The 22,105-nt window shown below is 34.3% G+C and overlaps 1 protein-coding gene across 5 annotated transcripts in view; it reads right to left on the bottom strand.

Annotated features, from left to right (window-relative positions):
* The window catches only part of LOC309631315 (uncharacterized protein), a 644,789-nt gene that overhangs the window by 561,953 nt on the left and 60,731 nt on the right, over positions 1 to 22,105 (bottom strand). The window contains exon 3 of one of the 5 annotated variants that reach the window (XR_014246186.1): positions 11,158 to 11,267. The exons of the other annotated variants lie outside the window; for them this stretch is intronic. The gene's annotated coding sequence lies outside the window, so the exon portion shown is untranslated. The remainder of the gene's footprint in view (positions 1 to 11,157; positions 11,268 to 22,105) is intronic. 5 annotated transcript variants of the gene reach the window in all.

Here is a 22,105-nt window from a genome sequence, read left to right as displayed (position 1 = left end):
CCAAAATATTTGAGTAAATAAGTATTTAATTTTTACAATTGTATGGCAATATAAGTATTGCCTATAGATAAATGACAGGGTCAGTTGGGATTACCATATACTTTTGTGTTTTCTCTGGAATTAATAATTTTTTCAATTTTTAAAAAAATTTCTTGTTTCCTTCACTTATCATTAATTACTCTTCAAATTCTCCAACAGATTTCTTAAATGCTTATCAGTGTATTCAAATAATATAGGCCAAAATGTGTAATTTCCCTTATAGAGATCTTATATAGAATCTTTGAAAAATCTACTTGAAACAATATTAGTTGTCAACTACCACTGGTTTCCTTGCCCCACTCCTCTCTGTTGGAATTCTCATTTCCTCTATCAACTGTCTTTCCTTTTCTGAGATTTTAATAGAATATATATTCTATTAGTCATAACTGGTTTAGTTAAGCTGTAATAAAAAAATATCAGTGGCTTTACACAACACAAGCTTACTTATCCCTCATGTCATTTCTACTACGGGTCACCAAGGTAGAAATGACTTAGTCAATTGGGCTGCTTTATTCTTGTGGCCCTGATATCTCCAAATGAGGTCTTCTTTGTCACAGTGGAGAGAGAGAGGAAAGTAGGAAATATAAATTTTTTTCAATTCAATACATCTTTTTTTTTTTTTTAAGATCTTCATTGGAGTATAATTGCTTTACAATGGTGTGTTAGTTTCTGCTGTATAACAAAGTGAATCAGCTATACGTATACATATATCCCCATATCCCCTCCCTCTTGCATCTCCCTCCCACCCTCCCTACGCTACCCCTAGGTGGTCACAAAGCACCGAGCTGATCTCCCTGTGCTATGCAACTGCTTCCCACTAGCTATCTATTTTACATTTGGTAGTGTATATATGTCAATGTTACTCTCTCACTTTGTCCCAGCTTACCCTTCCACCTCCCCGTGTCCTCAAGTCCATTCTCTACATCTACGTCTGCATCTTTATTTCTGTCCTGCTTCTAGGTTCTTCAGAACCTTTTTTTTTTTTTTTAGATTCCATACATATATGTGTTAGCATACAGTATTTGTTTTTCTCTTTGTGACTTACTTCACTCTGTATGACAGTCTCTAGGTCCATCCACCTCACTACAAATAACTCAATTTCGTTTCTTTTTATGGCTGTGTAATATTCCATTGTATATATGTGCCACATCTTCTTTATCCATTCATCTATCGATGGACACTTAGGTTGCTTCCATGTCCTGGCTATTGTAAACAGAGCTGTAATGAACATTGTGGTACATGACTCTTTTTGAATTATGGTTTTCTCAGGGTATATGCCCAGTAGTGGGACTGCTGGGTCATATGGTACTTCTATTTTTAGATGTTTAAGGAACCTCCATACTGTTCTCCATAGTGGCTGTATCAATTTACATTCCCACCAACAGTGCAAGAGGGTTCCCTTTTCTCCACACCCTCTCCAGCATTTATTGTTTGTAGATTTTTTGATGATGGCCATTCTGACTGGTTTGAGGTGATACTATTGAGCTCCCACAGGGTGCATGAATTTAGGATCTATAATTTACATAAGTAGATAAGTGTTACTTTAGTCTCTTAAAAATAAAAGTTAAAAAATTATAATTTCTCTATATATTTCAAGTGAATTATTTAATGTGAGTGAGGCTCAGCTTGATATTATCATAAGTATTAATAAAAGAAAAATGGGAAAGCATAAACATTTTCCCTTCTACCTAAAAAGGGTTTTGGTGCTGAAGCTATCGTTGGTCTAGCAATTGTTGATCAAAAAGGCTAGAGAATCTAAAAGTAAAAAATGTCCCTGGAAGCACTGTTTTCTGAGGGCTCATTCCCCTGAGGGCAGCAAAACACTGAAAAAAAATTAATTGGCTCAAAAATTATATTGAGAGATCAAGAAGAGGAGTTAGTAGTCACAGCTTGGGAAAAACAACTGAGAATAGATGACACTAAATGTAGCTAGATTAATAATTCTGAAGTTTCCCAGGAGTTGTAATAGCACTCTGAGAAAAGTCCAGAGAAAGAGAAAAGTGGAAGTCCACAGAAAGAGAAAAGTCTAGAAATTCACCATCTGCTTTTCAATTTATAATCCAAAAGGTGGCAAATGTCATTCCCACCACTAGCTCATTGGGTAACTGCAAGGAGGTAGGAAGTATAGTCATCTGGGTGCCCTTTAAAAAGAAGGGAGTCTAATATTGTTAAGTACTTTAAAATATTTACAACAGAAAGAAAATACTTTGAAGCTTTGCGTGTCTGAAAACATTTTTATTACATCACCATTTTTGATTGGTAGTTTATGTCAGTATTGAATACTATAGAATTAAACAGAATTTTAAATACATTTTCCCATTATTTTAATTCTTCCAATGAATAATAGTTGCTTCCAATAGTTAAATCAGTCCACATGATCCTCGGTCCTTTGAATTTTATAATTTTGCAAGAATGTGTCTTATGTTAGACATTAAAAGTTGGCATAAAATATCAATCTGCAGAATAATTTCTGTCCTTTATGAAGATTTTAAATTTTTTGATTACTATTCCAACCTTTGAATTCTTTCTGGAAATCTTATTATTTAGATATTGAACCAGAGAATTGAGAACCTAGGTTAATTAATAAAAATATTTCAAATTTTTTGAAGCCTGAACTATACCCCTGCCCTCACACTTTGTACTTGTGTCTGAATCTAAACTTCTTCAGCATCAGTCATCTCAGAGTTGGTCAACAACCCTATCTACCTTCCTCCACATACCAAGGCATAAGCATCACTCCTGTCCAAGTCTAACATCTTAAGTCAACACTTTTGTTTCCATCTTCTGATTCTTCTAGAAGCTTGTTCCTCAATCAATGACTTTTACTTTCCACACCAACCTCCTTAAGCACTTGCATATTTTGTTTTCACTGAAGTGAAATTCACATGCTATAAGATTAGTTAGTTGAAAGTCAACAATTCAGTAGTATTTAGTACATTTACAATATTGTGCGATCATCACATCTATCTAGTTCCAAGACATTTGCATCACCTCAAAAGAAAACTCCCTATGCATTAAACATTTATTCCCCATTCTTTGCTCTCCCCATCTACATCCCAGCCCCTGGAACCAACCTGCACTATGTCTCAATGTATTTATTTATTCTGGGTATTTCATATAAATGGAATTATACAATAAATGATCTTTTGTGTCTGGCTTCTTTCACTTAGAATAATGCTTTTGAGGTTTATCTATGCTGTAGCATGTGTCAGTCCTTCCTTTTTATGGCTGAAAAACATGCTATTGTACATATATGTCACATTTTCTTTATCTATCCATCAGTTGATGGACACTTTGGTTGTTTCTACCTTTTGGCTATTGTGTAGAGTACAGCTATGACATTCATGTACAAGTTTTTGATGAGTACTTGTTTTCATTTTGGGGGCTATATACCTAGGAATAGAATCCTGGGTCATACAGTAATTCTATGTATAATTTTTTGAGGAATGGCCAAACTGTTTTCTAAAATGGCTGAAACAATTTACATTCTCACAAGCAAGGTATAAAGGTTCCTATTTATCCACATCCTCACCAATATTTGTTATTCTGTTTTATTATTAAAACAGAAAAACAGGAACTGACGAGACAAACAACTGAATTAAATTCCAGAGAGTGATAAGCCTTCCAAAAGAAAGACATCACCCACAAACTTTTTCAGCTCTGGGAAAGCACAGCAGGGAAAGGTGGCTGCCATACAAGGCAGAAAAAAAGAAATTGGGTAAAATCTTAACAAATTCATAAAGGAGTAGCATGAGATAGCATGTCAGTTTGGACTAGCTGATAACTCCAGCTGTAAACAGAGTTCACAATCACTTATAGGCTTTTTTCCATGGCCTCTTCTGAGTACTCATGAAAATAATTCAGAGCAGAGCAGATGCCCGGAGACAGATCCATGGTTTCATGGAGACGGAGAAAATTCTCTTCCCCACTTGGACCCTTTTGTGCCCCAGATTCTTTGTCAGTACAAAGTAGAGGTCTGCTACCATTGAGGAAGGTGAAGGAAACTGTCTCCCACCCAAGATCCACCACAGATACAGGACAGAGCTTGGCTTTCATGGAGAGAAGGGAAGGAATACTGAGAAAGACCTACCCCCAAGAATCAGGCACATATGCCTAATTCTTAGGCACTACAGAGAAAATGAAGCATCAGCTAACAAACATCACCAGTCTACCACTGGGAGAGGGACAAGAGCATGGAGCCAGGCCCCATTTGTGGCACAGACTTATGCGAACTACTGGAAGATGAAGAACCGAAGCACTGAGGAAAATGCTCTGGCACCATAGATGCTTCTCTAAGCATAGGATAAGAGCAGCCCACTGCTGAGGAATCTGAAGTCTGTAGTGAACTGAACGTAACAGTAGCAAACACGAAACTCAAACTCACTTCAAGTACTACTATATAGAATCAATCGCCCATGCTAGTGGCCTGACAGAAGAGGCATGCCCATTTCTGGATACAAACATTAGTTATCTCAGTCTTCTTTCACATACAAGGTATAATGCATAATGCATGAATATTACAAAGACACAGTAACAAGGAAAAGCAAACCATTTTCAAGAGATAAAGTAAACTATACAGCCATACTGAAAGATGATCCTACTACTGGTACTATCACACAGGAACTTTAAAATAACCATGATTTTTAAGTTAAACAAACCAGCAGAAAATAAGGGAAACACACATTAATGTATAGGGAATTTGAAAACTCTAAAAATAATTAAACAAAAATGCTAGGAGGGAAATCATGATGTAAGAGCTGAAGAATTCCTTTAATGGACTCATCAGCAGAATGATCATAGCTGGGGAAGAATCAATTAACTTGAAGATAGATCAACAGAAATTATCAAAACTGAAATAAGCAGACAGAAAAAAATAAAGAAGAAAAATCAGAACAGAGTATTTAAAAACCATAGAACAATATCAAAGGCATGACATGTATGTAGTTCAAATCTTTGAAGAAGAAAGAGAAAGAGGTAAATAAAAAACTTGAGATAATGGCAGAGATTTTGCAAAATTAATGAATGGCATCTAACACAGATCCTAAAAGCTCCTATTGTTATACTATTTCTTGGAATTTAAAATCTAAAGTCCAATGTAGTCAATCAGATATATAATTGGAATAGAATTTGAAACACAATATAATTTTACAAGAATTTAAGTGATAAATGAGATGGACGAAAACTTTAATTTCCATCTTATAGAATAATATCAGTGTATTAAATGGCTTTAAATAACCATCATGACTACGATAACCTCTACCATACAGTGGTTGCTAAAAAAATATCAGTTTTCTTGTCATTGTCTCGTCTCTCTTGATATCTTTCAGTTAGCCATTTTTTAAAAAATGCATTAAAGAAGACTGACAGATGTATCCACAATTCTACTTTCTTTCTGTTTGTGAAATTAAATGTAGAGAATTTATAGTTCTTTCTACATTAAGAAGCAGATAATCTATTACATGTCGCTGTGCACTATCATATAAACACATATTTTTTATTTTTCAATAGATATTGAATTTTATTCAAGTGAGGAATTTGCCTAAACACTTTTAATTTCTGGGGCGATATATCTGTACTTCTATTCTGAAGGCAATGATAATGAAAATGTATAAATCGCATATGTTAACTTATGTGACAGGATGTAAAAAAGAGTATTGTTCCAAAAATGTTTCAAAACATTTTTTCCTTAGAGTAGTTTTGCAATCATCAGAATACAAAGAATGCATTATTGCCGTAAACAAGGATAATATCATACAAATTGACAGCATTACTTATTTAAATAATTATGAGGCAGTCATCATCATTATCATCATCATCATCTAACATTTCTATTATGCTCATTATGCATCACACACTGTTCAAGCCTTTCAGATTTATTTTATCAATCCTCACAATATCCTTACAATGGTTATTTTCTTTATACAGATACAGAACTTGAAGCACAGAAAACTTAAAAAAAATTGTGTAATATCACACAAGATACAAGTGTTAGAACTGGCATTTAACTCAGGGAGTCTGAAGCGTTATGCTCATAATCACTCAACTGGTTCATATTTTTTAACTTAAGTCAGTTCAGGCTGCTCTAATAGAATACCATAGACTGGGTGGCTTAATTTATTTCTCACAGTTTTGGTGGCTGGGAAGTCCAAGATTAAGGCATCAGCAGATCCAGTGTCTAGTGAGAGCTTACTTCCTGGTTTGCAGATGGACATTTTCTCATAGTATCCTCACATGGAGGACAGCACAGGAGAGAGGAAGCAAGCTTTCTGTGTCTTTTTGTAAGGGCATTAATCTCATTCATGAGGGCTCTACCTTCATGACCTAATCACCTCCCAAAGGCCCCATCTCCTAATACCATCGCACCATCACTAGGATTTCAACACATGAAAAAATTCTCCAAAGATTTTCTGTTATCTACAGGCAAAAGTACTTCCATACTGTTCCCTAGACCAAAAGAAAAAGCCACATGGCTCTCTAAAAGAGAATCAGACAGATTTCAAAAACATATTTGTGAGCTGGGTTAAGTCCTTGACACCGAAATCTAATTACAGGGACTGATAATCATTTTATCTCTGGAAATTGCCTAAATTATAGCTGGATGATGAGTCCTTACAAGAATCTTAAATGCTATCTCACAATCATTATTATGTCATAAGATTTAACAATTGATCCTACAACAAAAGGAACAGGAGGCAACCACTCTAAACTAGCTACAATTAACATTTTCCAGACAATGTACTGATCAACAGAATCTTGGCAATGGATCACAAGACTGATATACTGTGGCCTGTCTTGGACAAAATAGAGAAGAATGAGAAAGAGGAAACAAATACAAAGAAAATAAAATGGCCCTGAAAGCAGTTATCAAATAGGCTATGGTATTCTCTACTGAACAAAAGTCAAGAAAAATTAAACAAGATCATTTTATGACTATGGTGGAACACAAACTTCTGTAATTATGCCTGAATATAATACAAAGAGAAGGATTCTATGTTGCCACAAAAATAATCAAACAGTCCCCTCTGTCACCTAAAACAAATGACTGCTAATCCTTTACCAGGCAGCTCTCGCTCCATGACCTTACTCCCACCTCCTACATGTAAATTATTAAGAAATAAAGTCATTGAATTGCTATTACTTTCTGGCAGTACTGAATCTTTGAACACTCCCCCAAATCACCTAAAAAAATCCATTCTAATTCTTTCATACCAAGATGCTCCATGGTTCCCTTTGTTATGCATTCTCCTTGCTACAGAAAATTAATACACTCCGCTGTGTTTGAATATAGTCAATGTGTTCCTGGTGCTCTTTGCACCAGGACTCCAACAATACTTCAATCTTTTCTCTCCTTTACTATCCAAACTTAATCACTCATTGGGTCTTTGAAAATTTCCTTCTTAAGAACTTTTAGATATTTCAAAATTTTACATCTCCATTGTAACTACCTAGTTTAGTCCATGTCTATTCTCTTTTCTGAATTATCAGTCCCTAACAGATCTCCCTAAACTCAGGGTTAGACCCATCCACAATGCAGTGAGAGTTTCCATTCAAAATCCACCTTAAAACATATAAATTGGATTTCCACAGCCCTTTGGATCTGACTTACAAAGATGTTTACTGTGCAGTAATCACCTCCACAACCTTCTCACCAGCCATTCTTTTGCTCCGATCTTGCTGATTATTTACAATTAGTTGTTTTCTTCATGATGTTGTTTACCTCTGGTCTATCTCTAATCTGCCCTCTCTTCACATATCCTTGCTAAATATATTTTAGAACTCAGTGTATATGTCACTGTCTTCAGGAAGATATTCCATAGTATATTTGCATTCCTCAAAGCACTTTCTACATCTTACAGTTGTCTTCCTCACCTCCCTTCTCTTTCAACCCTCAAAGTTCCATGAGGGCGAGAACATGCCATTCTTTATCACCTCAATGTCTACATCTGAAAGAGGTTTCTAAATCTTTTGGAAATTTTATCGTATATTTTATTAAGTGTCATATAATGTAAAAAGATGGATTAATTAACAAATTTTTGTGTGAGAATAACTGGTGTCTGGTACGTCACATGCATGTGCTGTGAATTTTCACAAATTAAATAAATACTATAGGATTCAGTTAACTCATCAAATAAGATGAAAATTCCATCTCAGAGGTATTGCTCTGAATTTTAAATTTTGTATATTGATTGATATATTGAGTATAATATATACAATTTCCAGTATATGTAAATACATGTACACAAATATACAGATGTTAGCTAATTTAATCCTTCATTTTTTTCTTTATAGGTATTCACAGGTACTTTTTTCTTTTAGATAAATTTTGTATTTTAGACTAATAAATTCTAAATTCCTCTTTTAAACCCCAAGATCTTCTTTAAACTTCAATGAAACTATTCAGTTCTTAAACATTTTCTGCTAAAGATTCGTTTACTTTCATAAAAATTACTGAAAACCATAAAGAGCTTTAATTTGTATGGGCTACATCTACTAATATTTAGTATATTGAAAATGGAAAAGTTCTAAACTATTAAGTCATTTAAAAAATAAAATCATACACCAACCGCATGTTCATTTAAATAACATTTTTGTGAAAAAACTACATTGTGAAAAATAAAAAATAGGGAAAGGGCACTGTTTTACGTTTTTGAAAACCTCTTTAATATCTAAATTAGTAAAAGACAACTGGATTGTTTATCTGCTCTGCATTCAATCTTTTGCAAATATGTTGTTTCATTTGAAATAAATGAAGAAAATCCAGCATCAGATTATGTAGTAGGATACAAGAGGAGTATTTCAAAAGTCTTTCCGATTATGCAGATATTATTCTTTGATACTACTCCAAAACTCAATAAATGGTGATTTCATGAAATGTATTCCCAATGCAGAATCCAAAACCTTATTGATGTTACATTAAAATCCACTGGTCTGTAAAATAGATAGCTAGTAGGAACCCGCTGTATAGCACAAGGAGCTCAGCTTAGTGCTCTGTGACAACCCAGATGGGTGGGATGGGGGGGTGGGAGGGAGGTCCAAGAGGGAGGGGATATATGTATACATATAGCTGATTCAGTTCGTTGTACAGCAGAAACTAACACAACACTGTAAATCAATTATACTCCAATAGAAAAAACAAATCCATTGGTTTGTTTTGTAATTTGAATGGATCTTTTACCCAAGCATAATTTTGTAGCATCAAGCATTAGTCATTTGGAAAATATTAGTTCACTGAATAATAAAGATCTTCCAATTGTTAATATATTTCATTACACAATATTTTTAATTACATTCATTTATATCACTACTATTCTCATCATACAAGTATACTGAAGTATTGGGAGGCTGTCAAAGTCATGGTGATGAACAGAAGTTTTCCAAAGTTCTAATTTTAACCAAATCTTACATTTTATCACTGGCAAAATATCTTCACTGTTTTCCTTGAAGTTACATCCATTTTTGAGATCTAAATAGCCATAGTTTGCCTAGTGAAAAATGCTGTTCCATGAATAAACAACTAGGTCAGCTCACAACTCAAACAATCAAATTATTTTCCTGGAGACAACCACCATATTTTTACATGAAATATCATGCTTCTTTCATATTTTCCATTTTGTCATACAGCCTATTGAAAATAATTTCACTCAAGTGTTAAGATTTAATAAAATCTTTTTCTGCTTTATCAAGAATATTCCTAAGTAAAACTGATATCTTAAAAAATTGTTATAGTGTGGTGGTGACAAATACAATAATTACTAACAACTGGAATGTACAGCGTTTTCACCTAGCTACATTTACAGGCCGGCTAGTTGTTGAATTTACAAGCAAATTGGAGCCAGTTTGTAGCCTGAGATAAAAGTTGGCAGAATGAGTCAAGTAGAAAACCCATGGAAGGAGGTACATTGAGAATCAAATAAAATACTTGAAAAAGTATTAACACAAAGAGAAGTAGAGAGAAAAATATCCAAAAAATTGTCCAAAAATTACAGATCGCAAAGTGATTTTGGAAAAGTTTGTAAACAGAGTCTGAAAAGATTCCCTAAAATATTAGCTAGTGGTAATCCAGATATCAAGCAGAGAAGGTAGTTGCATTGCTTCCAGGCTGCTGGTGCAAAGCAGTAGAATGGAAACAAGGGATTTAGAATGTTAAGGATGCTGGCAAGAACTTGTGTACAGTGTTGCACAGTGGAATTTAGGCTACATAGGGAATTAGTTAAGACAATAAGAAGACTGGCTTCTAGAGGCAGAAGAGTAGGTTAGGTAAGAGTTCTTAAAAAGGATCCAGTTTGAAGGTTTATTAACTTTTATAAAGTCATTAAGTAACCACATTAATGGGAGTGGATGAATGAAGTAACGTGTAGACATAGTCTAATCACAGTAGTAGTGACTATTAAGCATGAACTACTGACTCATTCACAAATAGGCACACAATTAGAATACTAGAAGAAGCAATCCACCCAAAATGAGAGAAAATTATTGTGGCTGAGCCACTAGATAGGTCACTTAATTGAATGTTACACTTTTGCAGAGAAGCCGCCTTACTTAAATTTAAAAGAAAAGCTATCAGTTTGGTTCCAAAGGTATTTATCAAAAGAAAGAAAAGTGTGGGTATGGGGGATAGGACGTAAATAGATGGTATCAATAAGATCAGTAAAGAGAAAGGAAGAACCAAATACAAATACAAAATGAAAAGGAGATTTTATAGAGGAATATAAAGAGTGTAAAAATCATAGTGGCAGTCAAGGCATCTTCAGTGTCCTCAAATGGTAAAATCAAGGTGTGTGCTGATGCTGGTTCTGTACCTAAGGACTGCAGTATATGAGGTCAGTGAGCGAGACACCCATGAGAGATTTCTGAGAAATTACCATTCTCTTAGGGGAGCCAGGTTTGGTATGAGAATAAGGATGAAGCTTGTTTTGTGAAGTAATCCTGAAGGGGAGGTGTGGGGGTTAATTTATGTAGGACACAAGGAAGGAGATGTCAGTAATAAAATAAAGGGGCATGTAAAGAAATACAAAGTCATATGTAAAATTATGTGATAATATTGACTGGAATTGACCTAAGTGGTTTACATTTTGGAGAATGGTTGATGCTGAAGAATGAGCATAATCATGGGTTTACCTAGATCCAAGATTTTTGAACAGATGTATGCACACCCCAGGAAATGTCAGAGGTCAGGTGAGATTCATGAGTATTCCAACTCTAATAATGGTGAGGGAGTTTTGAAGACCCTAGAAGTAGATAGAATTGTAGCATGAGGTTTCAAAAGACATCTGATCTTAAAGAGATCATTTTTCTAAGGGTTTGTCAGATGAAATACACTCTTTCCAAAGAAACTCACTGCCCAGAGAATTAGTCCCTTAAGACTTAAGTGGTGACAAACTCATGATAAAGAATCACTCAATTGTACTCTTAGTTCTGAGATTCCATCTCTTGGTCTCATTTATAAGTCTGTTCCATGTAACTCTATCTAAGTTGGGAATGTCACTACAAAGATATCCCTAAAATGAGGTAAAGACATTAGCAGATACATATCTCAGCTAGTGATTACTTAGCATGAACTACTGACTCATTTACAAATGGGCACAAAAATAGAATACTAGATGAAGGAATCTAAGAAGCTAAGAGAAAAATCTTGTGTAGGGATTAAAAAAATAATATACTATTTTTAATCACTTTAATACAATAGAAAATTCCATGGAGTTAAAGAAGTGAAATTAAATCTTTGGCCAAATTGAGAAAGTGACTCACACTAGTAGTTTTTTTATTATTATTACTCTGTTAATCAAAAACAAAATATTAACTAGATATTTACATGCAAATCTCACAAACTCAATATCAGTATTGAACAGTTTTAACATTAGTGCCTTCAATGCTACATATATATTTTTCCCTTACTTATAAAACTTTTATTGTATCATATAAACATTTGCAGATAAGTTGATCTGTTTGCAAAATAACTATGTATGTTCAAACATGTGCATAGTATATTCAAGGTCTTAGAGTATTTTTCTCTGTGCTAAGAAGTTTTTATCTGTGAACTTTGTCATTGCCTATTAATAAATTAATAGATTATAATGAAGACTGAAATTTATTTCTGTTAAAAAACACCCATGGAGTTTATATATTCATCGACTACCACATGACATCATTTCTATGGAGCATTCAATAACGTTATATTTGATGAAAAGCTTTTATAATTTGAAGGGGGGTGGAATTAATGTCTTGGTACAATGCCTCTTTGTATTTGAAGCCCAGATAGTCACTGCTCAAGGAGTGGAAAACTAAGTCCTTATCGCTAGCAAAATGGTTTCTATAATCACAATATATTTATTACATAATCTAACAGAATAATTCAGCACTTGATTTATGTCCATAAAGCAGAATACTATAAAAAGTAAGGATATAAATACATTTTTAAAAGCCAACGTTTTATTATTTTACATTCCATTTACTCCACTGTTCTTATGCCAGTTCCATAACATGACATTTGACCCCTGGGGGGATGACACTTGGTATGAATTTAGTGTGTTGTCTGAACAGTCAGATAATTTTAACATTTTCAGAATATATTGATTTTACTGCTTCCATAAAAGATCAAAATTATATTTCCCACAGGGATTCTTAACTGCTATACTAAGATGTATAAAAATATATTTTTTTAAAAAGAGACAGCAAAAATGAAGTTTGATTTCATTTTGATTATGACAGATGTCATACAGACAAAAGGAAATTCTAAATTAGTCTTTGGATATTTTCATTATAATTTCATCTGTCACAATATTTGAAGTGCACATAGTACAGATACGTAAAGAGAGAATGAAATATTCACTGCAAGTATCTACACAGCTTATCTTTCTCAATATCTTTCTACTTCCTGCTGGCTTGACTGAGCTTCCTAATCAGCAAAATAAAACAGTAAAATGGGTATACATACAATTACATTTTAGAATCAACTATCAATCAACATGAACTTTTATTTATGAATCAATATGAACTTATTAAATGCAATGTGAATATTTCATTGTCTGGGTTTTTAATCAAAGGAGTTCTCCATGATTTGGTGCAAATCCAGAAAGGGCATCCATTTGACTTTCACATTTTTCTGAAATCTTATTCTATAAAACTTAACACTCCCCCAAAAAAGTACGCTTTAAATTTGGTTTATTGTGAATTTTCATCTTTTTCATCAGGAGTGTCTCTAATAAAGTAAAAGAAATGTTGAGGAATTATTGAGATAGTCTATTCAACCACTTAAAATTCTCAGCATGGTTGTAAGTACTCTAGTCACCTTTGAAAACAGGGATTCCCAGGTGTTTTAGGCCTTAAGAAAATATCTGAGATAAATCTCAAAAACACCTGATTTTGAGCCCCACTGCCTCCATTACTGTTGCTGCTTTTTTTCTGGTTTTTGTGGAAGGAACTGTTCAGATACCACATCAATATTGCAGCCATAAGTAAGACAGATGGCACAAAAACTGGTTTAAACTAAAAATGCAATAATGATTCAGTTTATATGTAATGTATGTTAGTTACTCTTCAAATTCGATAATGAAAAGTACTTGGTGGGATAAATTAGGAGTTTGGGATTAACAGATACACACTACTATATATAAAATAGATAAACAACAAGGACCTACTCTACAGCACAGGGAATTATATTCAATATCTTGTAATAACCTATAATGGAAAAGAATCTGAAAAAGAATATAAACATGTATTATACAGATATATAACTGAATAATTTTGCTGTACACCTGAAACTAACACAACATTATAAATTGAAGTATTAGATGATGGTTTTATATCTGTATCTATCTATACATATACACATATAAAATATACATATGTGTATTCTACATATACATATATAAAGTTTATTAAATTGTAGAAATGTGAATGCTAACAAGTAGTTACAATAGGACCAAATTTTATTAGTATTTACATCTATCTCTCCATCCCCAAAAAAGATAGAAAAACAAATATATTCTGCTTTTAATAACATTTGATGTCTACTCAACTATTCCCTATTCCTTAGTAGAGTTTTTCAGCTCTGCTTACATGATTTATGTTTTTTAAGTGTGAACAGATAGGACGTATTTTACTATAACTTCTTAACATTAGTTTATATTTAAATGCACTTTTAAATTACCTGATTAAGGAAAATTGTTCGCCAGAAACAATATTTTCATTGCATCCTTTCTAACAACTCAAAATGATAGAAAGTTAAAGTGTGTTTTCCTTCCTTTTTATTTTGGTTTATTTTCTCTTAAAAAATCACAAGGGTTTTATTCACATATTTGCATTTTATTTTCTGATATAAAACTCAGATATGAACCTGGAATGTTTATGTAACTCTGTTTTCCATCTGAACCATTAAAATCTACTCTGAACCTGGCATGTGTTTATAAACCTCTTTTCTCTGGTATGATGTTTTAAAAATTAATAAATTAGGGACTTCCCTGGTGGTGCAGTGGTTAAGAATCTGCCTGCCAATGCAGGGGACATGGGTTCAATCCCTGGTCTGGGAAGATCCCACATGCTGTGGAGAAACTAAGCCCGTGTGCCACAACTACTGAGCCTGCGCTCTAGAGCCCATGCACCACAGCTACTGAAGCCCGCGCACCCTAGAGCCAGCGCACCACAACTACTGAGCCTGCGTGCTGCAACTACTGAAGCCCTCGCTCTTAGAGCTCGTGCTCTGCAACAAGAGAACCCACCTCAATGAGAAACCCATGCACCGCAGTGAAGAGTAGCCCCTGCTCGCCGCCAACTAGAGAAAGCTCGCATGCAGCAATGAAGACCCAACACAACCAAAAATAAATAAAATTAATTTTAAAAAATTAATAAATTAGATGTAAACATGGAAATATACATTAGGGTTAGGAAGCAGAAGGAACTGAAACAAAGGGGAGTTTTAAAATCAGAGTGGAAAATTTTAAACAAGATGCTAAAATGGATATGAGCTGGCAAAATTACAATGTTTGATCAGAGGGGTAAAATGGTAATAATTCTAGGGAAAGACTATATTAGTAAGTTATTACCAGCTCTCTGCAATGAATAAATTAAAAGACTGAATACACAAAGCTCAGAAGGCACAAGGTAAAATGTAACCTTGCAAAAATAGTTCCTGAAACTATAATTGGGGCATGGCTAATACTGCCAGATTAGTAATATTGTTGTTGCAGAGATATCTGGCCTCCTGGCTTTGAAATACTGTCTATATGCTTCATTCCAGACCTCTTGTCCAAATTCTGATTTTGTATTGCCAACTGACTACTCTACATCCTCATGCGAATGTCTGTTAGACAGATCAAGCACAGTATTTCCAAACATAAACTCTTCCCTCCATGTCTGCCATCAAAGTTAATGGCAATTCCATTTTTTCCAACAGCTCTGGCCAGAAACCTTAATGTCATTCTTAACTCCTTTATTTCTCTCTTACACCTTATATCCAATAATCAGGAAATCCACTGACTTTACCTGAACATATATGCAAACTCCTTCCCATTCTTTCCACCTTCACAACTATCATCTCACTCAGCCACCACCACTTCTCACTTAAAATACAAAAAGAGCATCCTAAAGTTCTTCCTGGTGCTACACTCTCCCCTACCACAGTCTGTTTTTAACAGAAAATCATTTTAAAATATGCCACTTCAGTCCCCATTTCACTTAAATAAAAGCCAAAATATTTGTGATGTCATATGATATCACCCACTCCTCAGTTCCACCATATATCACCTCTTCACATTCTCCATTCCATCCACATTGCCTCTGAGTATACCAGGTATACTGCTACATTTGCAGCTTTACTTTAGCTCTGTCCTCTGTCTGCAACACTCCAGCCTCAGATATCTGCATAGAAGTCCCTTACTCTTTTCAAGGAGTTTCTCAACAGTCAGCTTCTCAGTAAGTTCTATTCTTACCACCAAATTTAATGCTGTAATCTGCAATATCTCATTCCACAAACTTGTGAGCCTTCTTCCTGCTCTACTGTTTATTTTCTTCCACAACACTTATCACCTTACAACATGCTAGATTATTTATTATCTTTATTGCATGTTATCTGCCTCTCATCCCTGAACTATAAGCATCAGACAGGCAAAAATTTTTGTTTGATTTGGTCACTGATATATCCCAAATGACTAAAAGAGTATCTGGTACTAAGTGTGTACTCAATAAATATTTGTTTTCAAAGTTTAGAAATATATAGTTTATAATGATAACAATACACATTTAGACAACAAGGATAAACTCAGTATACTAACGGCATCTCTATGGATCTGTGTACTATAAAACCTAAGACAGTAAATAAATGTTTCATTATCTGTTGTACGATAAATACACTAGACTATCCAACAAATAGACTAAGTCTACAGTTCAGTAATGTTAACAAAAATTATCAGACAAGAAAAATTATCAAATAAAATAGTGTAGGTAACAGAATTACTACAAAATTTTTTGATTTCCAGGAGTATTTCACACAATTTTCCAAAGTTGAGGTTCAAAATTGTGTTCAGTAGACTAACTGCAACAATATCACCTCAAATGCTTGTTTACAATGTAAGTTTCTTTGGCTCTACCTCAAATTTATAGCATCAGAATTTGAGGGAGTGGGGTGTATATCACCTGGGAATGTGAATTTTTCCCATTTTTTCCAGGTAATATTTTGGAAGCTAGTGTTTAATACAATTTTTTTATTTAATTGAGAATAATGACACAAAATCTAAATGCATCTGTCTTCCCTACTTACATTTTAATTAACTTCTCAATACATGATACAATTTATTTGAGATTCACTCATCAGATATACAGAAGTTGTTTCTAACTTCCCTTGTAATATGCTGCACCAATTATATCCTCTTGGCTCTTCTCCCATATCCTCTGATATTTTACCTTCAGAATACAAATGTGATAAAATCCCACCAATTCTAAACCTCCATGGTCTCTGAACTTTTACAAAGGACTAAACTGTTAAATCACACTTTCATGTATCAGATATCTTACCCGGTATCAAGCTTTACTATAATTTCAAGGATAGAGGAAATTAAGAGCCACAGGTGGAGCAGGAAGTAGTCGAGGATTCTTAACACATCTTCCCAGGTCCTGCTTCTCTTTGCCAGATGAGGTTTCTAAGTGATGAAGGTGGTTTACTTTATTTACACGGAAGGAACTAACTCAGTTATGAAAATCTACATTTAATATTTAGATAGTTATGTAGCTTATCTGATGTCTTCCTGGGAAAGAACCTCCCATAAATCTAAAATTTCATGTTTGTTTAACACAGCAATCAGTCCATGGGCATCATGCTAAAAAACATTCCCTAACTTTAATTTTCCCAATAAGAAAAATAATTTATTTTCCAAGTAAATGTTTACGAGAATGTTTATAAGAATATTAGACTGAGTCACCTGCCCTCTACACCCTCTCCTCATCATAGGAGAAAAATTTTTTCCAGGCCAGTTGCTTTCTTCTTTCCTTTTAGTTTTATTCCCTTAATTTTCTTATATTATTTATTATAATATGTTGACCTCTTTCTTTCTGTTGATTTAATTCTTATATTTTAAGAAATAAATGTAACTAACTATTATATTCATTTTTGTATAATTAAATAAGGATTTACCACTATATTTTACACTATTCTGTCAAAGAAAACAAAGAGATTTTTTTCTTGGAATTTATACCAAGAAATGACAAAATCCAAGGAAAAACATTTGCTTTTTACCTAAGGGACACTACTGAGCTTCTAACAGTTTGCGTTTCCATTCTTGCTAAGCTTTCCACATCTAATAAAGTATTCTGTGCAATATCCCCAAGGTTGGCTTTACGTTCCCTTCTAACTTTTTCTAGATTTTCCCATATCCTAATATAATTAATTTTTGTTATTTATTTTTCTCACCCTTTCTAGGTCACCAAGAACTAAGAATCGTGCTTGCCCAAGAGCTGGCAAGAAAACAGTGACCAAAATACAGTCAAAAAGAAATGAATTCCATCAGCAACTGAACATGGAAAAGGACTTGGAGTTTCAGAGGATATCACAGTCCTGGCCCATACCTTGATTTCAGCCTGGCAAGGCCCTAAGCAGAGGAACCAGCCAAATTACACTTAGATTCCTAACCCTAAATTTGTGCTCTTAAATCAAGTTTGTGGAATTTGCTACACTGAAATAAAAACTAATGTAGGATTTGGTATCTGTGGGGTGGTGCTCTAACAAATACTTTAAAAATGTGGCAGTGGCTTTGGATCTGGCAAAGATGAAGGCTGGAATAATTTTGAGGAGCGTGGTAGAGAAGGCTTTTTAAATTGCTTCTAACAGACTGTTAAAAACACTGCTGGTAAGACTTCTGAAAGAAGTGCAGAATATGCTTTTGCAAACTGGAGAAGGGGAGATCCTTGTTACATAATGGCAGTAAGCTTAGTGAAATTGTATCCTGCAATTATGTGCAAAGCAGAACTTGAAAGTGACAAATTTTATATATAGTTTCAGAACTTTTTAAGCAAAAAGTTGAGGGTGCTTGTCTGGTTTCCTCTTGCTGCATATAATAAAATGTGAGAGAAGAAAGGTAAATTGAGAAAATAATAGTATGACAAAAAAAAAAAAGAGCCAGGACTGGATGATTTTGAAAATGTGCAGTGCCTCCAAGTGGCAAAATATTCCAAAAGTCAGAAATGGCTACTGAAAGTGTGGCATACAGAAATGACTAAGTATGTGACTATATAACATTTTGTTAAAACACCAGAAACATGAAAGGTCAGATATTCAGTATACAATGGGCTCTTTCCAGGAATGAAGGATGTGTCTTACAGACCTCAACCAAACCAGAGGATCTCTAAAGCTTAAGGGTGCTGACCCTTAGCCATCTCGACAGGAAGCCATAGTAGAGAAGGAATTAACTCTAAAAGATCTGTGGATCTGACTTTTACCAAATGGGGTAAATACACGATAAATCCATGGAAGACCCCCAAAATTCTTGAGAAAATTGTTTCAGTAGAGACACTCCCAACTTGGACTAAAAGAGACAGAGAAAGTACAAAGTGAAGGGAGGCTGTCAGACCATCAAAATTCTACTGGCAGGAAGCAAGTTGATAAAACAACTCAGCTGCAAAGATACAGTAACTTTTTTGATAAAATAGGATGACTCAGAAATGGGAAGCTAGAACCAAGATGACAGAGCTGAGAGCAAAGGAAAATTATTCCTAGGCCTTAATACCTAATGAAGAGAATTCCAACATTTGCCTGGCTGGATTTCAGAACTATTTTGGACCAGTGACATTTTTGTGCTTCTATTTCCCCTCTTTTTTGATCAATGCCTGTTGTATTATTCTAAACTTGTCCTACCATTGTACACTGGGAATCTTGGGGGCAGATAACACATCTCTTTAGTTTCACAGTCCTACATAAGGCTAGGGATTATGTCCCAGGAGTTGATCATAATAGATTACACTCAGGAGCCTCATCATAACCTTAGATGATTTAAATGAGATTTTGGACTTTGAGTCGATGCTATAATGGGACTAAATTCTTGGGTCCTTGGGAGGGAGTCAATGTATGCTACATGTGGGAGGAATGTGAATTTTTTATGGCCAGAAGTAAGACTGTGGTAGGAGAATTCTAGGATGGCCCCCGTGATTCCCCCAAGAGCTTATTAACTATGTTATACAAAAATTCATAGCTCTTATTATTTGTTTTCTTTACCTAGCAAGTTCTGAGAATGGTGTGTTAAAATCTCCAGTGATACATTATATTTCTCCCTGCAGTTTTGTCAATAAATATTTAAGGCTATGTTGTTAGGTGCAAATATTTTGAAAACCACAGTAATACTTTTAAAATTTATGAATCATTTTATCAATATTCTTCACATTCCTTAGGATATTTAGCCTTAAATACTTTTAGACATTTATTAAAATTGCTACTCTGAAGGGTAAGCTGGGACGAAGTGAGAGAGTGGCATTGACATATATACACTACCAAATGTAAAACAGATAGCTAGTGGGAAGCAGCCACATAGCACAGGGAGATCAGCTCCGTGCTTTGTGACCACCTAGAGGGGTGGGATAGGGAGGGTGGGAGGAAGAAGCAAGAGGGAAGGGATACGGAGATATATGTATACATATAGCTGATTCACTTTGTTATACAGCAGAAACTAACACAACATTGTAAAGCAATTATACTCCAATAAAGATGTTTAAAAAAAAAAAATCGCTACTCTGGCTATCCTCTGGTTCAATTTTTTTTTTTTTTTTTTTTTTTGCCACGCCATGCGGCATGTGGAATCACAGTTCCCCGACCAGGGATCGAACCCGTGCCCCCTGCCTTGGAAGCATGGAGTCTTAACCACTGGACTGCCAGGGTAGTCCTGGTTCAATTTTTATGGTCTTTATTTACCATCCTTGAAATTTTCTACATAATCATGCCTTTTCATTTTCTATATATCTGTTATATAATATATATTATTAGATGTTTAAAATTGAATCTGATAATTTGCATTTTCTAATTAACATTATATTAAGTTTTAATTTTATTATCTATTTTCTCTTTACCATTACAATGCTCACTAGGGAATCTTTTCAGTATCAACCAAATGTTCAAACTGACAAGACTAAAAAGGTCACATCTTGCATCAGAGTTACTTAAAAGTATATAGGGTAAGAGAAAACCGCTTGTCATCAGGAAAGTATCAAGTTTCCTCTATGTTAAGAATTGTGTTTGCAGCATTTATATAGCTATCCAGGAGATATTCTCTGAGCTCTCAAGTAAGTTCAGGTGTAAGGAGACCAGAATCCCACCAGTGGTAATGAATTCATTTAGCTTGGAAATTTCAAGTCACACATGAGCTGGTATCTCTTGTAACAAGTCCAGAAGAATAGCTCTTAGAAAGGTATGAGCTCCATCATCAGGAAAACATAAAGTTCAGGTTACCTCTTGATATTTATAGTTCCTCCAAGTTCAGTTTCAATTTACTAACCAGTAGTTAATTTTACCATAAGTAATACTGCCTAGTTGATATTCCAATTTTAGCAGGTTTACAGGCGGAAAAGCTAGAAAGTTAAGAGTCAAATTCTTATGAAGAATAGAAAAATGTTTACTTAATACCTAACCAAAATTACATTTTTCTTTTAGTTTTCAATTATATATATCAAAAGGTTTATATAATATTTTACTGGTTTGAAAACTTCCATTATTATTTGTTTATTCTGATTACTCCTAACATAACCCATTTTAAGTTATTTTTACTTATTCATTTCTTAAGCTTAGCAACGTTTACATTTCATCTGAAAACTACAGACATATCTTCTGTTACTTTACTTTGCCCATTTTCTAGCATTATTTTACTTTAAGGTTTTAGTTAGGAATGCTTTCGATATTTTCTTTCTTAATGTCATTGCTTATCACGCTATCAGTAAACTTGATTTGGAATTATTCATCCATCCTTCCCATAATTCTAGTGTTCTGCGTGATTTGTTTCTTCTTTTACCAGAATACTTTCTCCAAGAATTCGTTCAAAGGAGCCTTCATGTGATAAACATTCTGAGGTTGTATATGCCAAGGGATACTTTTATTTCTCCTGTTCATTTAATTAGCATTTAATTATAAACATGATTAATCATACATTTTCTTGAACCTAAGTGTGGTAGTCAGAATTATAATGTTATCTCCAAGATTCCTGCTTCCAGGAGTACATAGTCTATATAATTCCTGAGTTCAGCAGGACCTGTGAACATTATGTGTGTCATTTCTGTGCATAGACTATGTTGTGTGGCAAAAGTGAAGATGTGATTAGGTCCCTAACCAATTGACTTCAGGCTAATCAAATGTGAATTATCTTGAGTGGTCTTGAACTAATCAAGTGAGTGCTTTCAAAGAGAACCTACTGGTTAGAGATTTTCTTCTTGACCTAGAAGAAATTAACTACCATCTTATGAGAGGGGGCCAAACAGCAAAGACTTGAGAGTGGCATCAAAAGAGCTGCAAGCAATCTCCGACCAACAGCTAGCAAGAAAATGGAGACCTCAGTCTGGCAATTGCATAGGAGTGAATTCTGTCAACAATCTGAATGAGCTTCAA

Source organism: Balaenoptera borealis, assembly GCF_965194805.1.
Source record: "Balaenoptera borealis genome assembly, chromosome: 6".
NCBI classification, from domain to species: Eukaryota; Metazoa; Chordata; class Mammalia; order Artiodactyla; family Balaenopteridae; genus Balaenoptera; species Balaenoptera borealis.
Note: the sequence above shows the minus strand (reverse complement) of the source record. Positions and strands in the feature narration are given on the sequence as shown.